At 30.4% G+C, this 16,755-nt stretch overlaps 1 long non-coding RNA gene across 2 annotated transcripts; it reads left to right on the top strand.

Moving 5' to 3' along the window:
• The first annotated feature begins 5,013 nt into the window (after positions 1 to 5,013).
• LOC112419950 (uncharacterized) lies at positions 5,014 to 12,512 on the top strand. Of its 2 annotated transcripts, XR_005645339.1 has the most exons (4): positions 5,014 to 5,842; positions 6,267 to 6,657; positions 8,455 to 8,567; positions 11,788 to 12,512. It is a non-coding gene; the product is annotated as an uncharacterized lncRNA (long non-coding RNA). The 2 variants fall into 2 exon arrangements; XR_003010095.2 differs by having other exon boundaries at positions 6,267 to 8,567.
• The last annotated feature ends 4,243 nt before the right edge of the window (positions 12,513 to 16,755 follow it).

Below are 16,755 nucleotides of genomic sequence, written 5' to 3'. Positions count from 1 at the left end.
AAAAAGAGAAAAAAGGAAATAACGTTTTGTGTATGAAAGAAAGAGAATTGCTATACAATGCGAAAATTTGCAACGCGACTGGCACACGATATGCAGGTGGCTAGTGTTATTATATTTTTCAAATAAATGAAAGTCAACATGATTTGGTATCGTTTCGCCAGATTTTTTTCGGTCTAAAAGCTACTTTAAAACAAAGTTAAAATAAAGCTCTTTAAGAAAAAGGCTAAAGCTGTTTGATTTCTTTATTATTTTTTTCTAAAGTTATTTTTAAGTTAAAAGTTGTTTGACAAAATATTATACAAAACTTTGAATTTATTATTTTTTTAGTTGTGACCGGGGTTCGAACCCGCGACTTTGCATATATTTATGCATTGTCTATATCAACTGAGCTAAGCTAGATAATAGTTTGTTTTTTTTTCTTTCAATTATACTGTATAACAAATTTTGTTATAAAAATACCATATTTTTGGTCTCATTTAAAAAGATAGAAATTTATATTATATGATATTATATTTGTTACATTGTTGATGTCATTGAGAAAGATATATTTAGATTTTTTAATAAGAAAAAGATATGCATAGTTTGTTACAATATAAATGTGTAAAATATATATAAGTATAATTTTTTTAGGCATATATACTTGTACTTTTAATTAAAATAAAAATTTTATAAAAATAATAATTGTACGCATTACGCAACATTAAAAAAATTATACGCATTAGCGTAACAAAAAAATAAACATACAGACATAAAATATTACTCTAAACACTAATGTGTGTGTATATATTTGTGAGGTTGAAGAAAGGGAATAAAAATATTTGGTGTCATTGAATAACAGCATGAATAAAAATATTTGTGAGGTTGTGATAATTAAACGATATTAAAATTAAATATATAAGTGATAAAAATAATAAAATTCTTCAAAAATAGATAATAAAATTAAATTGATCTTCTTTAAAAAAAATTATATGAACCGATTAAAAAAAATTAAATGGAAGAAAAAAACAAATTAAAATATAATATTAAAAAATAAAAGAAAATGTTGCCTGCGTGAAATAAATTACGGAGAAGTAGTTTTTTGAAGTAACATTAAACAATTTTTGGTTAAAGCTCATTCCATTAAATTTTATGCATTCTAAAAAAATACTTTTTTTTAAGGTACTTTATTGATATTGAGTTTGACCTAACTTCTGCTTAAAAATGTAGAGAAGCTGAAAAAAAAAAACCAGGTCAAACGGTACCTTACAATCTCAAACATATCCAAATACTAATATTTTTCGTAGGTTTTCGTGCACTAACATGCCGCACCAACAAGCTTTTTCCATGAAAGAATATATATGAAAGTAATCTTTAATACTCCTAAGTTTTGGCTCAACATGTGCCTAAGCTTTGGTTATATTGCCAGGACAATAAATGTTTGAATATAATATATTTTTTTACATAAAAAGATATTTTTTAATTAAGATGATAAATCAGCTGCAACTAAAAGTGTAGGTTTTGTTTTTGAGAGAAAATGAATCACAAAAAATAAAAGATGATAAGTTCAGTTTCCCTAGTTTTTATAAAAAAAAAATTACGAAACCAAACCAATTCTACCAATTAAGAACAAGTTTGTTTGGTTCAATCGTATTAACATTTAAAAAAAATTAAGAAACTTTTATTAAAAAATATAAAAATATTAATTTTTTATCACGTATTTATCATAGAGATTCGATAAAGTTCTATGTTAGTTGTCGACTGCTTAAAACAACTATTTCTTTTTCTCTGGGTATGGGACCGACCCGCTATGCATAGCTTAGAGATAAAAGTTGGATATCTTATAATATCATAAGTTACTTGATTTAAATAATTTTAATACATAATATTAAATGACGGAGAAATATAAGGAGATCACTGTGACGAAGTTAGAAAAAAAAAACTTAGATGGGCTATCAAATTAAACTATAGTGTATGAACATAAACTATATGGTTTGTTTGGAAGTTTAGGAGGAGATGACATAAAATAAAAGGACATGGTAAGGAAAAGGAATGAAGGACTTTGGAAGGAAAGACTTTAAAGACTTTATTTTTCTATATGATATACAAAGTTCTTCAATTTGAAAAAAATTACAAATTGCACTGAAAGGCGATGTTTGAGGGTTTTATAAATTTTGATAAATTCTTTAAATTATTTTCACATTTTTTAAAGGATTTTTTTTCATATTGTTATACTAACTGTCTAAAGATTAAATATATATTATTCATAACTTAAAGAGTTCGATCTAATAGTTAAAAGACAATCCTTGAATTTGAAAGATTCTAGATTCAAGTCCTTCAGGTATCTTTGGAGAGACCATCCCGTCACCCTAAATTTTTCTTATAAAAAGATATATAGCTCTCATAAACATTCTCTATTGTTTTTGAATAAGGTAATATATCTCCCTCGTGTTTGAATGCAAATTTCAAGCTTCAAATCTATACGATTCTCTATCTGTGGGAGTTCTCGACCATAAATATATGTTATTTTAAAAAAAAATCATAGATTTAAAGCTAGAAAGTCCATATAAAAGCATGAGTGTATGATCTAAATATTGTAAAAAAAATGATAGATAACCAAATTTCCTTAAAACAAAGATAAATTATTATATGCAATTAAGTTATGAAGTCATGAATGTAATTATGTCTAAAATAATTTAAAGGGATGCATCATCCATGACATCATTTGGGCAATAAAAAGCTAGTAGGATTAGGGTTCAATATGTAAAACAAATTTATTTATTTTTACCAAAGGTGAAACACAAATATAAAGATAGAAAAGAAAGAAAGAAAAATAAAAAAAGTGGGTACAGTGTACGAAAAAACGGTCCCTGCTCGTGTCGGTGTCTGCTATGATATTAACAATAAATGGACGGAACCTCAATTTTACTCCAAAGGCCAACAATTCCTTTTCAAATGCTAACCTTTCCTTTTCGGGTGCACGTCGTACAGGTACACATCTCATCGTAATATTACCACAAAACCTTCAATAATTTTACTTAAATTAAGTACATTTACGTACTTTTACATGGATAATGTTTTTTCTATTGGGTCAATATGGACAGTTCTTTAAAAAAAATTATATGGACAGTGTTAATAATTGTTTTTCTTCTGATTTTTGGCACAATTATTAATTATAAATAATAAATTATTTTTAAGTATTCATTGATTTTTTTCAAATAGTTTAATAATTAAAATCCACCATTTTGAGGTGACCAAGTGAGAAGTTCGAAACCAACTCTTACATGTAAAACGTAATGTCTCTGATCATTGAACACAAAAAATATTTGGGCTAGAATTAAATAAGATTTAATTTAATTATATTTATTCAATTAAATAATTGAGGGTGATAATTAATTAATCAAATACGATTTAATTTAATTCATATTTCATATGTAATTGAACGATTTTGATTAAATCAGAATCCTTGTTGACTGTCAAACTATTGTGCCTTAGGAGTTTAAGGGGTTGTTTGCTTCATGGATTACAAAATTTACTTTTAAGAATATGATATTGGAAATCCTTGATTTTCATGTTTGTTTTAAGTTTTCATAAATTATGTTTAGATATACTTTTTATTCATAAGAATATAATTTACACATAACTTTTTCATTTTTTTTTGTTGGTTAAGAACTTTGCCACTTTTTTTCTTTTAGTAGATAGATGAAATGTTAGAATTATTCCAAGCGTGTGTTTGGATATGATTTTGAAACCATATCACGTTAAAATATCGCTTCCCAATTCACTCCAATCCTCAAAATTGTGAAGTTGGGTTTTGAAGCTTTAGCGTTGCCGTGATTTCCTTCCGTCCTTTTCTCAATTCTACCGTGCTACCAAACATGCCATAAATAAACTCACATATAAGTGGAGGTGCCGGGGTTCAAACTCTGCTCATAACATCCGACCTAACAACATTTTATCAATTGAGCTAAAATTTGTGGAAAACTTTCCCACTTTTTATTCCCATGTTAAATGATGAAAATATTTTATTTCCACTGGAATAAGGGATAACAACCCATAACTTCCCACTCCTATATTATTTCAACTGTTTTATTTTTTGTTTTAAATTTTAAATTTAATATATTTTAAAAATATTTCTAAGAATAAATTACTTAAAAAAAATACACTTTAACATGAATAAGATATGATTGTAACAAACACAGCATAAAAACCATATGTATGTGTAGACTTTAGAGATGGATCCTAATTTATACATGTATGTGTATATCGTTTGCACATTATAGATTACACCTTTGATATATGGTCATTCTTATAAGTAAAAATAATTTTTTAGGTTAATTAAATAACCTATGTGTATAATCAAAATAAAAAAGTGGTACAAACTCATTTTTCATTGTTTTGTTATGTTAAACCAACAACAAGGATGGAATCATATGGTAGATAGCTGAATTCAATGCAGAAGTAGCCAAAATGAATGAAAGGAGAGGGTTAGTTTACTACTGTTAACGTGTGGCACGGTGAGTAGCCACAACATAACATAACACAACACAACACAACACAACACAGCGATGAAATTAACCACCTCATGTTTATCAACGGCAATAAACAACATCGTCCCCATGTTGTTTTGGAAATGAGAGGGTTAGTTACTTTTGAATTTTAACGTGTTCTGTGGTACCACTCCCAATAAACACAACAGCATCCGCATGTATGTTCATTCATGTATTGTATATGGTCCCATATATAACAAATGTTACAGATCTAATGGCAACGGGGCATGAAATCCTCCTCTCCATCAACGGTTACAATTGAATGTGACTCACTCACGTAACTATAGCCGTGAAATCCTCCTTCTTCGTATACCTACTCCGCCCCCCCCACTCAATAATACTCATTCATTCTCCAAAAGAAAAGGAAAGGAGCACTCACTCATTAACTGTATTCATAGTTGACTTGACTTATTCAAAAAGAGAGAATGAGAGCGACGTGGTGATTATATATAAGCATAATAAATAATGCACATCAATTAGTGATGAATTATGTTTAAGAAAGTGATTTGGTGTGTTATGTTTCACTATTTATTTGAGTCAGTGGAATGGACAAAAAACTGTAAAGGCTGCTTCTTCCTTCATCTCCTCCATTTTCCTTCTTTGCTTTGATTCTGTTTCAGAGATTGAGTGATCTGGCATCATCGCCATGTTTTGCATGACTGTGATACAAATCGACACAGAACACAACAAGACAACTTCTCTCTCTCTCTCTCTCTCTCTCAGCAGTCTAATCACGGCACCACACTTAAATCAATGACATGAAAAGAGAAAAGGAGAGAGAGAGAGAGAGAGTAGGCTTTTGTTGAATTTGGACCTGCACTTGTGTGATTTTTTTCTTATAATATCTGTGCTTTTCATTTTATCTTTCCTTTTCTCTTTCTTTGGAACCAAACCCTAATATGTCCGTATAGATCCACATTTTTGTTTTTCTTCCATTAATGGACACATTCCTACCTTTACCTTTTCCTTCAGATTTGATTCAATCCTTAATTGTGTCTCCTTTTGGTTATTTTCTTCACTCCACATAGTTTCCAGTTTTGGCTTTCTTTATTGTGCTGTTCATATAACCATCTTGTTTTTGCTCATCATTGGAACATAGAAATTGACAGAAGAGAGTGAGCACATAGACACTCGGTATAGATGTATATCGTTGCCTTTGCGTGCTCACTCATCTTTCTGTCAAATTCCATTACCACATGAAATTGCTTTCATTCTGGTTCTGTTCCTATTCATCACCTCCAACCTCAACCCTTCTCTCTCTCTCTCAATATATTTGATGGAAAATGCAAGATCACCGCTACTCCCTACTACAACAGGTTGTATAAAGTAACAGTGTTACTTAATTTGGCGTTTATGTGTTTTTTTAATATTCAATATACTGTTTGAATTTAGGTTATCCAATAGATTATATTACTATTATATTTTAGTCATCACCAAATCCAATGATTCAGTTTAATATTAGTTTGTTATCATCATTATTATTAAAAAACAGAAAGCGTTTCTTTTGATGAAAACACACTCTAGAATTTTCTTGGTTGATGAAAGTAAATTATAGATTATTAGCATATGTAGCATAACAACTTAGGAAGATTCACGTTATATAGGACGGTCCTGTTAAAACATTCCTCTCACCGTTATCATATTCATGATACTGATTTCATATTTAGCCCCTTCCATATTTTATATGATTCTTGATAATTCTAACGTGGTTCACTTTCATGTTATGTGGTGCTTATTCAGGTTTTGCTACAGATTCCGATTTCTTGTTCAGCTGGAATTTCAAATGGGTATTTTACTATTGACGGTAGGGTTTATATGATAAAGTAAACTATCAACTGATATTTTTTGACTTATACATTTTTTCTATTTCATCTGAATAGTGTGATCTGATATGGAAAAACGATCTTGTTTGTGATATATGTTTTACCTTTGACCTGATTTTTGTGTCTGAGTTTGATGCAGATGGAATTATAACACCATGCATGTTCCTTTTGTGCCTTAATAATGTACATTTATTGCACACTCCAGTTGCATCGTCATAAAATCAAATCATATGTCATAGCGGGGCAGCTAACTATCACATCTGTATACAGTGGCTTCTTCTGGCAATTTTCTTCCAATTATTTTGAAGGTTAATAAGGAAGTGATTATATCCGGTTATGTCCATATGTGCATGTCTATATGTTAATATTATAAAACATCATTTTAATTTTAATACAAACCATTTGCAATTCAATATGATTATTAGAGTAATGGTAAGATTTGGGTAGTTTGCATCAATCTATAGAAAGTCTTTAATAATCTCAAATTCCCCATTTCTCCTCCTGCCAAATCTATTGGATATTGTAATAGCTGAAAGTGTTCATATAGTTGGATTAGATTAATCTAAGGATTTATGATCTGTCCAATGAAGATCTAGAAAAGAGTATAGTTGTGCTGAGCGTTTCGTTGCGGTGGATGTTGATCCTTCGTTGTGGAATTCACGGCGGAGGAGAATTGTGCCTGCAAACTCGTTAGCACTCTCACGCTCAAGTTAGTATGAAAATGAGGTGGATATGTGCGAAATGGGGTAAAAGTTAATTGTGCCTTGGGGGTGACGTTACATCACCCTTATATAGGCGTGTAGGAGAATAACTGCCTCCGTAAAATGTGGCGCCTATGTAGAAGGCGGTTAGAGAGGGGTTTAGCGGCTCAAATGGACCCAGACGTGTTCTAGTGCGGTGTTCCCACACAGAACTTAACATGTGCCTTTGTCGTGGTTGGTCCTTAGCTTATTGACTCTTAGCTGGTCCGGAACAATTTATATTAAATACAAGGGGCCACACACTGCACACAAAAAATGCAAAGGTTTTGCAATTATCAAATTCAAATAAGAGTCATGCTAATTTGTGCCCTTAGGACACAAGTTAAAGAATTTAAAATAGAATTAAGTAATAAATTTTATATTGAAAAGATAACTTTTGAAACTTTTAAAACATTGAATGTACAATTTCAAAAAAAAATAAAAATTCTACATTTGATTCCTTAAGTTATGGCAGGGCACAAGTTAGCATTATCCAATAAAGTTTGATATTAAAAAAAAAGATTTTGTAAGGTACGGAATGTTGTATGTTACGGAGTGTTGGGCGTTTAAGATCCAACACAAGAAACAAGTAAGTGTGCGGAGATGAGGATGTTGCGTTGGATGAGCGGTAAGATTGGATGAGATAGGATTAAGAATGACACCTATAGTAGAAAAGTTGGTAGAAAATAAACTTAGATGATTTGGGCATGTAAAGAGAAAGACCCGCAGATGTTGTCGTAAGAAGAGTAGATCAGATGGAGGAGAGTCGGGTCAAAAGAAGTAGAGGAAGACCTAGGAAAACTATAAGAGAAATCATTAAAAAGAACTTATAAAGGTCAATGAGTTGGATCCAAATATGATTTATGATAGAACACTATGACGTAATTTAATCCATGTAGCCGACGCCACTTGGATTTTGGAGTTTTTCTTTATCAGCTAGCTATCCTAATATTCAAATTTATTTCCTTTGAAAGATATAAAAGATACACTGCCATCGAAATAGAAAAATCAAGTGTATTTTAGATATCTAATGGAGAGGGGGATGCATTGGAATGAGATGAATCATGATTCCATTATTTGCTGCCCCAAAAAACCACTTCATTGTTGGGATATTTTTATGCTGGCACGAAGAAAATAACTAGTTTTAACGCCTCTTAAAAATAAAAAAAATAAAAAACTAGTTTAACCCTATATTGAACCCAAAAACGATTATTGACACAATAAAAAGTGTATCATCTGAAATGGGATAAAATGCATTGGATCATATTCCATTATGTTCTGTATCATATTTTTTAATGTTCCAAAAATGTAATTTGCTATGCAAGGCAATTAGTTCTAATATAAATAAGTTGAGGAATCTTGTAGGTAAAATCTACTTGTTCATTGCTTGCAAGGCAACACTTACACCCAGAAGAATCTTGTGGAGGAAGAATCCTTTGTTTTCTATCTAGCATATTTGGAATCCTACCACAACTAAGGTTAGCCTTTTCTCTTGACAACTTCTCTTTGATAGGATTTAGACCAGGTGTGTTATATCTTGTCTCAAACTTCAGCGTGTACCATGGGGGGTCCTTTCGAACTTCATTGCATCTATCCCTTTGTGTGATTTTGCTTAGTAGATTTTAATTATATGCGGGATTTCGCTGGCTGGGATGGTCTTAGTTCTCCCAGCTGATCTAACTATTCTATTCTCTTGATTGTGTTGTGTCGGGGAATTTATTGGAATGATTGTATCTTCTCTAGAAAGAGTTAAATTTCTTTCAAGTGACGAGTTCTAGATGAGTTGTATCTAGATAGATTGTGATGACATTGATCTCTTGTATTTTATGTTAGTATATCCGTTATGTTTCCTTTCTAATATTAACTCTTGTTGTTGTTGAAAATATCTATATTAAATGGGGGTGTTTTTAATATCATAATTTTTCCAATTTATTGGTAAGAACAATTTTATTTTATTTTTGTTTATTGTTGATGTCATTGCTTAATTTTAGGAGTTCACATTATGCATTTCTCCTATAAAAGTATAACTCTCTCTATTAGAATATCTATTTAGTTTTGCCACAGTAATTTCAACATGGTATCACGAGCACTCAGTTTATGGATTTTGCTTTCGAATAAAATAAAGTAGTCGACTTTGCTGTTTTTTGAAGATTTTTGCTTCTTCAATGCAATTTGGGTCGTAATTGTTTTCTATTGTTGGGCTTTTTCATTCATTATTTGAATGCACTGCATTGCATATTTTGTGACGATGACCTTTAAAATTATACTAGATGATGGTTTTGGGGGTTTTAAAAAGCTTATATGAATTCTTTAGATTTAATTTATGTTATAATATTCTCAAAATTTAAAATATATCAATAATAACAATTACGCACTTTATCATTTTCTAAAAAAATACTCTTTCAAAAATTGTAAAAAATTTCTCCATTTCCCCTAAATTTCCTACCCCAAAATCCTCCCCTCCCCTCCAATCTCCCAAACAAAGTCTTTGTCTCAAACCTTTTGCTTGCTTCATAGTCTAGAAAGGTTATTTTTAAAGTCTTCCCTCCTTAATGTCGCTCTTAGTCACTGTTGGATTGTTGATTCATGTGCTAATGATACCATATTGGGGGAATCTAAGTTCTTTACTTCGTATAATCCTTGTGTACCATAATTAAAATTGTATGTTTCTCTTTTGGTCGTGGTATGGAAACCTGGTAACTTTAAGAAAGAAGGAATGGTTGCCAAAACTAGTGCAGGAGGCAAGTTTATAGAAATGACCAAAGAATCGACTCGTAATTATGGATTTACAGTGTTCCAATATAACTAGGTATGATGGAACTATTGTCAAGACTTAAGCATAGACCACAATCATGCTCACAAGTTTCACCGTATTTGGTTTCCTTGACACTGGTTAGCATTTTCCAAAAATTTATTTGTTTGCTTGTCTTTTGGTACTTCAAATCAACAAACATCTCAAATATTGATGGGAGGTCACTTGTACGCTCACTTGGAAGAGAGGCCTCTTTTTTGAGAACATTTTTTGGTAAAGAATCCGATGAATTTTAACAAGGACTCTTTTTTTGCAAGGAGACTCTTCTAAAGGGAGGTGTTGTATGTTAATGCAAATGATTTTTTTTTCCTGAATGACAGTGTTGCAAATATCTTTGTTAAATGTGTTAACATTTGAATTTTTTTAGATTGTCAAAGCTTGCATATTGTTATCCAAATATTTCAATGTTTTACTGAGCTATTGAACTTTTTCAATGTTTATTGCATCTGCAGAAAGAAGTTTTTCAAAATTAAAATTATTGAAAAATTATTTGAGGCCGTCAACGGGACAATAAAAGTTTGATGATCTAGTAATTTTATATATGATAGAGCATATTAATATAGACACAATTATTAGTGACTCTGCATATACAAATGCTCGAATGGACATTTTGATATTAAATAAATATTCAATGTTTTTTTTTATGAAGTTTGATGTTTTATCAAATTATTTCTTAACGTAATAAAACTTCATCTTCAAACAATATTTTTTTCAAACTTTGGGAATTAAACTTTTATATATACTTATTAGTTAGAGCCTAAATTGTAGGCTTGTTCTAGGCTCTCCAAAATCTCAAAAACGACTTTGGGTGTGGATGAGTTGAGATCCTCTCCATTTATAAAATTAAATGGAGATTACCATTATTAAAGATAAAGACACATAAAATAGGTGGTGGATCCTATCATTAAATGAGTCTCACCATCATTAATTATTTTCAAGATTTTTTGTATTTTTATCTTTGTAAATGGATGAAATAGAGAAGAGTTTAAATGGAGAGGATCTCAACTCGGGTGTGGATGATCCAGAAATCGTAGAAATGTGCTATTTTCTCAATAAGGTAGTCAATTTAGAGCAATTGATGGATCAAATAAAATCCTCCTCTTCAAAATGGTTTATGCATGTATAAGTCATTGGAATCTCCTTGTACTTTTTACATAATGGGTTGTGTAACCCTCCCTTTACCTATCTCAATAAATCTGTCTTCTTTTCGGATGTGGAGTCCACCTTGTTGATTGGTTAAGTTTGTGATCTTTTTTTAGTTTAGTTTCCCCCCCCCCCCCCCCCCCCCCCCCCCCCCTTTGTTCTTGGTTTTAGTATTTGTTGAATATTCCTTTAGTTTTATATTTATTTTTTGAAACGGCTAAATTATATTGATACTCGCTTCTACATGCACAAGACATATAAGAGAGCTATAGTTTTAGATTACTACTTTATTTATAAGTTTTCTTACATGAAATTCAATTATGGTAAATTGATTTGAACCATCAACAATGAAATGCTGTTTTATACAGAAAAACATGCATATGATAAATAAGCTAATTACGCCCAAAAAATGATAATAAGCTTTGTTTGGAAACAGTGAAATGAACGTCCTATTAGTTTGTATAGCAGGCTGTCAAAATGATTCAGGAATGGAAATCTTATTCATAATTTTTGCAATTCCTATATATGCATATAAATTGTCTGCGAAGGTAAGATCTGTGGATTTCCCTTCGTATTTATTGTTTGTCTTTCAATTAATTATTCAAGCATTTAATGAAAAACATCATGCCATCATGCCATGGATATTTACTTAGGAGAAGTTTTCCTTAATATAGTACATCCCTTTCATTAAATTTTCAAAGAAAAACATTTTGTTTACGAATAAGTTTCATTTGTTTTTACAGGTTATTGCTCATCAAACATGTAATGTTGTTTTAGTTTGATAACAGTGGAAACAAGTTTAATTATACTCAATAAGCATGTAATTTCCTTCTCAGTTTGGCATGTGGCTTGGGAAGTCAGTGTAGTGCCTAGGGGTTGGACCAAATTATTTTCATTTTTGCATCTCAAGGGGTAAGGGGAAAGCGTTGGAGTCGTAAATTTGCATGCTATGTTTTGGTCTGTTTGGGATGCAATGAATAAGACTATATTGTTTAGGTATGGTGGCTACGGTATCAGAAGTCTTTGACAGATTAAATTTATGTCCTGGAAAATGGTCTTTGGCTAGGAAAAAGGGGGGACATTGTTTATTTTATGCTTAGGGGTGAGAAACATCATGCATCAATTTATTTAGTGGTTGTTTGGTTCTACGGTGGAAGCATAAATATCACATCCCAATGCTCAACTACCGTGATTTTTAAGAAGCTCAAAATAGTGGCTTTGGGCAGAACGTGCGTCTATGCTTAGTGCACCGCAAAAAGAAACAAAGCATTAGTCGAGATATTTTATTTCTTTTTGTTTTTCATTTCTTTGGGACCTCGAGGTAAAGAGAGGAATCATTGATATGACATTTGGTGCTTTAAGCTAGCCTAGAGTTTGAGGAATTATTGTGTGTATTATATATGAATGATGTTTTGTTCCCTTGCTTGATGTGTTTTTAGGGTATAATAGTTTCTAAAGATTTAGTTGAGATTGATGATCTTTAGGATGCAACCTTGTAGGTTGGAGTACCTTTTGGTACTTTTATGGAGATGGTCTTATGTTGTCTTATAGTTTCCTTATTTGCCTTTGATTATAAGGGCTTAAATTGAACCTTCTTTTGCTTTTGCCTTTATATTATCTAGTAACTAATTGGTGACTAATTAATTACATGCCTGCTTTATCTTTTAATTCAAACATCTTACGATTTTTGCTGGAGGGTTGTGCTGGATCTTTTCTAATCTCAGCAGGTCATGTTCAAATTATACTATCTATGTCTTAACCGAGTAAAACCAACCATATTCATTTATTATTATTTCGTAATGGAAATCCTATTGAATTGTCAAATATGGTTTATTTTGACATATGTTTAGCCTCTGAGCTTTTTTTTTTGTCCACACGACATATAAGGTGCACAAAATTTATTTAGAGTTTATTATTTGGGGGAAGAACACAAGATTTAGGATATGTTTGCGAGATAGTTTTTGGATAGAGGATTGGAGGGCTATGTTTATTTATATTTTAATATATATTTGATATTTTAGAGAGAAAAAAAGGAGAAGAAAAAAAAAAAAACTCGCAAGCAGGACCTTCTCGAGTGTCTGTTTGCAAGTTGGATTTTAGGGTAGTCTATATTTTGATATATAATAGATATTTTTAGAAAATTGAAAAAAATACACGAGCATATATACCATGTTGCTCTTTAATTTTAATTTTTAAAAATATCAAAATATAGACTTAGTCCTACAAAATGCTCCTTCCAAAATCAAACTTGCAAAAATACTGTCGAGAACTAAGAGTATGTTTGGATGAGGTAATTGAAAAATTTTAAAGAATTTAGAATTCTAGGCAATTTAAATGATTCAATTAAATTACTTTCATTTCTCAATTCTTTTGTTTGGATGAAATAATAAAAAAAAATTCACTGTCATCATTTTTAGGCAACTTTTATAAATTTTAATTTTTTTGGGTCAAATTTGAAAATTGAAATTAGGAGTCAAAAGGTAAATTTCAAAAAATTGAGGGGTCAAATTATAATTTTTGAAAAAATTGAGGGACCAAGGTCAGTTTGAAATTTTTGGAAAATTTGAGGACCAAAATGGAAAATATGAAAAATAACAACAATGAAGAAATTTGAAATTCTTAGCTTTTAGGTGTCATTTGAAATTCTCTAAATTTAACTTGAACAAAATACTTCATAAATTTCCATCATTTTGAAAATGCTTCAAATTATTATCCAAACAATGGAATTCACCCCAAAGTATTTGAATTCTCTCAAAACAATACATTCCCTCAAAACATTCTTCCATCCAAACACACTCTAAGGTAGCTGAGAGGCAAATGGTTATAGTAGAGCACAAATTCCATGCATAATGAAAACTTCATCAGCCTGATGTTTATTTTCAAATGTTCTAGATTAGACATTTTCCAACAGGTCGCATTTTAGAGATATTAGGCCTAAAATGGAAGTTAGTTAGAAATAAAGCATAAAGTTGAAGTTGATAGAACAAATTTTTTGCTTTTATTGTCGTGGACTCTTGGTCCACGGACATCATCTTTCATTGTTGTCCTTGATATGCAATTTGCAGTGAATTTAAACTTTATTCTTCTTATTATTATGAATTATTAATAATTATCAGGAGTTGTAGTATTCAAGTTGCAGAAGGGAATGTATCAAATAACAGCGGCACAGAATGTAGGATTCATCCTAAATAAGGACTGTGTTTGCTTAATAATTGTGCAAATTGTGCAGATTGCTTAATAAGTTACAGATTGTGCAGTTTGTATTTTGCTTAATAATTGAACTGTGTTTTACTTGTTGTTCAATTAGTTATTGAATAGAAAACAAATGTATACTGATGATTCAAAATGCTAAAGGAAGAAAAGGCATGAACAAAAACCAGGTTTTTGACAACACTTTTCAGTGGGAATATTGAGATTATGTTACATTTATGTTAGTTATGTGATGTGAGTAACTTTTATATATGTATAGTACCTTCGCTAGTTTCCTTGTGGCATGTGGTGTGTTACTTGGTAGTAATTTGAAAAGATGTCTTTGCTTTGAATTTGTTACCACATATCTAAACATGTGGAATTCATCAAAGTTTAATGGTCATGTATTAGCACTTCTTTATATTGCCCTTTTCATTTTTTTTCTTTTTTCTCTCCTTATATATTTATTTGGCTTAAATGCTCTTTTGGTCCCTTAACTATTTAATTGGTATCACTTTGGTCCCTTAACTAAAAAAAAGATTATTTGAGGATTTTAAGTTTTTTTTTAGTCTCATTTTGGTCCCTTCTGTTAGGTTTCCGTTAGGGTTTTAAAAAAAGTTAACTCCTGGACACGTGGCACCTTCTCATTGGCTCTGAGTTTTTTTTTAAAATTATTTTTTTTAAAATATATATTATTTTTAAAAAAAAAATCCTAAAGCCAATGACAAAGTGACATGTGTCACTTTGTCATTGGTTCTGGGAATTTTTTACAAAAAAATAAAATATTTATATTTAAAAAAAATAATTTTTTTTTTAATAAAAAAAATATTTATTTTTTTCGTAAAAAAAAACTCAGAGCCAATGACAAGGTGACACGTGTCCACACTTAACGTTTTTTATTAAAACAACGGAAACCTAACAGAAGGGACCAAAACGAGACTAAAAAAAAACTTAAAATCCTCAAACAATCTTTTTTTAGTTAAGGGACCAAAGCGATATCAATTAAATAATTAAGGGACAAAAAGAGCATTTAAGCCTATTTATCTTGACAATTCTTCTTTCGTGAGGGTAGTGAAATCCTGTTAATTTATTGCCTAAAACTGCATCGAGTAAATATAGCTTACAACTTTTTTTCTGGCAGAAGATATTGACAAAGAAGAGAGAGATTTGATTCATTTAAAATAGAGCGGTGATATTTGAACAATCATTTGAAACAATTTATATGATAACTTCTTTTTTCTCAATTTTCATTGGTCAAAAACAATGGAGAGAGAAAAAGAAAGAGAGGGAATAAAAACATAATGTGAATATGAGAGAAAAAATTGTCAAGAAGTTGTCACAAAGTGGTTGTACAAATATCATTTCTCTTTAAAATAAGTAACTTGCAATGAATTTCTAGTTTAAAGGAATAATATTAAGTGACAACTATATTACCCATCAATTCTTTCAAAAAAAAAAAACTATATTACCCATCAATAAAAAGTGGATAAATATATCTATGTTGAGTTAATACCAATCAAAATCATCAATTTCTTTTACTATTTATATTATAATTACTGGAGCAATTATTTCTTTCCCTCTACAAGAAAATTCTTCATTCCATTTTTTCAGAATTTAGAAGTTTTTTTTTTACCTTTGTATTCTATAAACGTACCTTGATGGCACAAGAGATGGGAGCTTGACATAATTATGTGTGAGGGCTAAAATAAATTCAAAAATGTATAAATATGATAAACTATTTATATGAAATTGGTTAAGTGGTTAGTATTCTTGCTTGTAGGAAGAATAATACGTTTCAAATCCTTTTTTTTTTTTTTTTTTTTAAGGAAATACGTTTCAAATCCTAAATTTTGTATTTTGAGACTTAAATATAAAGGAGTTGTAAAAATGTCACTACAAGGAGGTATAGTTTATTTTATTCATGGGCGCACTTTTGAAATTGTGAGAGATTTTTAAGGGGGGAGATGTAATTCTCCAAGACAAGAGGCATCCAGCAACCACCTCTAGTTACTGCTAAGACATTATGTATTCATGAATGCACTTTTAAAATTACCGAGATATTTTTTAATGGGAGGGGAAGTAATTCCCAAAGGGAAGAGACACCCACCACCACCTCTATTTACTGCTAAGATATTCTATCAAATGAGTTTTTTTAGTATAAATAGGGTATCTTTCGCATGCAACTGCGAAGACTAATCTTTTGAGTTTTGTGGAATTCAAATGGTTGGCAAACTCGAGTTTTGTCGTTGCTGCATGTATAAGACTGAATTCGAATCCAAAATTTTAATTAAAATAGAAGAAACTTGTGTCATCTTATCTAATCGTTATTGGATTGTCAAAATGAGTATATTATTTTTTGACAAAATGTAAATTATTTTTAGTTAAGTTCAACATAAAATTTTATTAATCGAGAACTTAGGCGTTTGTTTTTGAGAAATGATATTTGTACAACCATTTTCTAACAACTTTTGTACAATTTTCTCTCTCATACTCATATTACATTTTTACTTTCTCTCTCTATT

Source organism: Medicago truncatula, chromosome 3, assembly GCF_003473485.1.
Source record: "Medicago truncatula cultivar Jemalong A17 chromosome 3, MtrunA17r5.0-ANR, whole genome shotgun sequence".
NCBI lineage: Eukaryota > Viridiplantae > Streptophyta > Magnoliopsida > Fabales > Fabaceae > Medicago > Medicago truncatula.
The sequence above is the reverse complement of the archived record's forward strand: the minus strand, read 5'-3'. Positions and strand labels throughout refer to the sequence as shown.